The 3327-nt window shown below is 32.3% G+C and overlaps 1 long non-coding RNA gene across 1 annotated transcript in view; it reads right to left on the minus strand.

The window, feature by feature from the left end:
* LOC109381001 (uncharacterized) overlaps positions 1–3327 on the minus strand; it is a 30593-nt gene that overhangs the window by 20169 nt on the left and 7097 nt on the right. The window contains exons 2-4 of the long non-coding RNA XR_002123607.1: positions 2644–2718; positions 1678–1730; positions 738–816 (exon numbers count right to left, since the gene is read on the minus strand). This is a non-coding gene — a long non-coding RNA (uncharacterized LOC109381001). The remainder of the gene's footprint in view (positions 1–737; positions 817–1677; positions 1731–2643; positions 2719–3327) is intronic.

The following is a 3327-nucleotide window of genomic DNA, read 5'->3' on the forward strand; positions in this document are numbered from 1 at the left end:
AAAAAAATAATAATAATAATGATAAAATAAAATAAAAATTTTAAAACCTGAAAAAAAAAAGAGTTAACACCCTTGATTCATTTATTTCTTAGGAGGCATCACTGTTTCCCTCAAATTTTATTAGTAATGTTTCTTCCCTCACCACATATGTTCATAGTTAGATAATACTTAACATTTTTCCTCTTTATTTTTTTGTTTAATTGTTCTATCAATGATCCAATAGTAGTACTAAAATCTAAATCTGTGAACCCAAAAAGGAATATAATTTTTGTATATTTCTGACTTCTGTCTATAGTATCATTTCTAACAGAAGAATTCCATTTTTTATCTTTGTTTTGGACCTCAGAGTTCCAGACACATAGTATTCATCGTTCATAACTCATACACCACCAGTCGCACCATTGGTCCATGTCTTCGTCTCTTTTTCCTCACTCATTCTACATTTACATTGAATAAATCATTAATTCATAAATAATTCACAGATAATATAATGAATCAATGATTCACAAAACCCAATAACAAAATATTTTAATATCCCTAACATAGTCTATTTCCCATATAGGCTATATCTCTTTGATTAATCTATTTTAACATTGATTAAACAACATGGTATTTCATATTATATTTATGTTTGGACAGAGCTAACTTTTTTATTATACTTAATACCTTTTATGAATACCATGAATACCTTTAAACAAATGAACCAAACCAAGACAAGAACTTTGCCCATTACTCACCTTGGTTTCTTTCCTGACACAAGAGACTACATGATGACTGGGTCACAGCAGAAGCTGAAATCAGTTTGAAGCATCTGTTCTAAATAGCACCAAGCAGAGGAGACAATAAAAAGATTGAGACATTCTCTCCATTGATCCACTGTTTTCGCCATTCATATACACAGCCATTTAGCTATTGATTAATGGTAATATTTTTCTCTTAATAAATTAAATATCAGAGTTGTAACTGATTCAGAGCAGTAACTCTTACTTATAGTTTTATATGTCATCCTTAGTTAAAGATGTAATATACTTGATTCATTTAATATTGATTTCAATTTACATTAGTATTATTTTTCTTTATGGTATATTTTAACAATAAACAATACTTCACCCTCTTCATCTTTATTTATTTATTCTGTCATTTAGTCTTTAATAATATTTTATAGAATTTATGAACACAAAGGCCAAGAACAAGAGTCTTGTACATTCCTGAAGTCTCTCTGTAGGACAACAGAGAATTTCAAACACAGGGAATGGACTGGGTTTCTTTGTGGTGGACCTCAGACTTCCAGACACATCGCCACTCATACACCATCAGTCACAGTCACCTGTCCAGGCTTGGGGATCTCTTCTTCATTCTCATCTACATCTGCTTACTGATCAATTCATCAACTCATTAATAAAACAACTATCTACGAAGCCATACATACTCAAGGACAAGGTTCTTCATAGCTCTAATATCTATTTATAGTGCCATTTGCCTTAATGAATATGCCTCTCATTAAACAGCTTCACTGATGCAAATATCTACTCAACAACATCAAGTTTCATGTCAGTTTCATATTATGCTTGAGGCATGGCTAGTCTTCTTTGAATATATTTAATACTATTTTCAATAGTACAGTGAATACTCTAAACAAGCAATGCAAACCAAGAGAAGAATTTGACTATTACTCACATGCGCTTACGCACAAGGATGACCATGGCTTAATGGGCTCAGGTGTGTCCATCCTGGGGAAGACACAGCAGAGCAGATGATAAGATTCAGACACTCTGTGGATGCATGATTTCACCTTTCATTTACACAGTCACTTAGGGATATAATACATGGTGGTCCTATTTCTTCATTTTCTCTTAACAAACCAAACAATATCAAACTCAACACCGACCAAGAACAAGAGCTTCGACTGCTATTCATTGTCTGTATCATTCTTAGCCAAAGAGGCAAGACGCGTGAACCATTTACATTTCTTAATGAACTTAAGTATTTTCAATAAATGTTAATTTGTATTGTCTCACCACATATATTGAGTGGACATGTGTCAGTCACCCTCTTCATCTTAACTTATTTATACTTGTACCTTGATTCTTTTTTGAGTCATTTATTACAGTAGAATCTAACTTCATGAAAACAAACCAAGAAAAAAAATGAAGGCTCTCTTTCTTTCCTAGCATCTATCTATAGGATCACTTCAAACAGAGGCACTGGAGGATATTTCGCTTTTTATTGGACCTCAGAGTTTCAGACATGTGCTATTCATCATCTGTGACTCATACTCCTCCAACTGTCATCATTGCTCCACACCTCAGCCTCTTTCTCTTCATTCTCATACACACTAATGCATTAATGTCTTCATTTATTAAAGTTAATTTTTTAAACCCTATGATTCACAAAACCACAAGAAGAAGAGCAACGAATATTCCACATCTGCCGATAGGATCATCTGCTACATTGTTATCTCTCTTTTATTAATTGTCATCAATATTTCCTATATGCATTAGTAAATATACTGCTTCATAATATCCCATAGTTATCATTTTCCATGGTTGGTGTTTTCTATTACATTTCACACTTTTAACAATGCAGCGAATACCCTTTAAAAACATTTCTTAAACAAATAGAAGAACTTTAACCTTTACTCACAATTCATCTCTATGCTTAACACACATAGATCTTGTTACCATGGAAAATACTTAAATCAGCCTGAGTGTGTCGATTCTGGGTACAAGACAGAGCAGATAATTAAAAATTAAAACATTTTCTCCATCAGTCATTGCCTTCCTCATTTCATTTTTCCAGCTATTTAGGTATTTATTAATTTTTCAGAACATATATACATATGAAAATATAAATATATGTAATATATTACAAGGTTAACATCCTCAACTCGAAACTGACACAGGCTTATAAAAATCGAATATTATTTGTAAGTATCAGTGTCTATATGATCCTTAGAAAAAGAGGTAACGTCCTTGGGTCTATGTATTTCTTAAAATCAATTTATATTTATATTTCATCAATTTATATTTCTTGCCTCACCACATATATTCATAGTTGGTAAGTCTTCATGCTCTTTTTAATGTATTCACATATTTATTTGTTCTATTATTGATCCATTTATATTAATAATATAGAAATCCATGAGTTTAAAATTATAAAAGCAATCTCCTTGCATATTCCCAACACCGATCCACAAGATCATTTGCAAGGGAGTAAACAAACAGACGAGATGTTGTTTTGTTTTGGACCTCAGACTTCCAGACACGTAGCATTCATCGTATATGACTCATACGCCATCAGTCATCATCACTGGTCCAGGTTTGGGCC

This window comes from Hipposideros armiger, unplaced genomic scaffold (genome assembly GCF_001890085.2).
Source record: "Hipposideros armiger isolate ML-2016 unplaced genomic scaffold, ASM189008v1 scaffold_43, whole genome shotgun sequence".
Taxonomy (NCBI): Eukaryota; Metazoa; Chordata; class Mammalia; order Chiroptera; family Hipposideridae; genus Hipposideros; species Hipposideros armiger.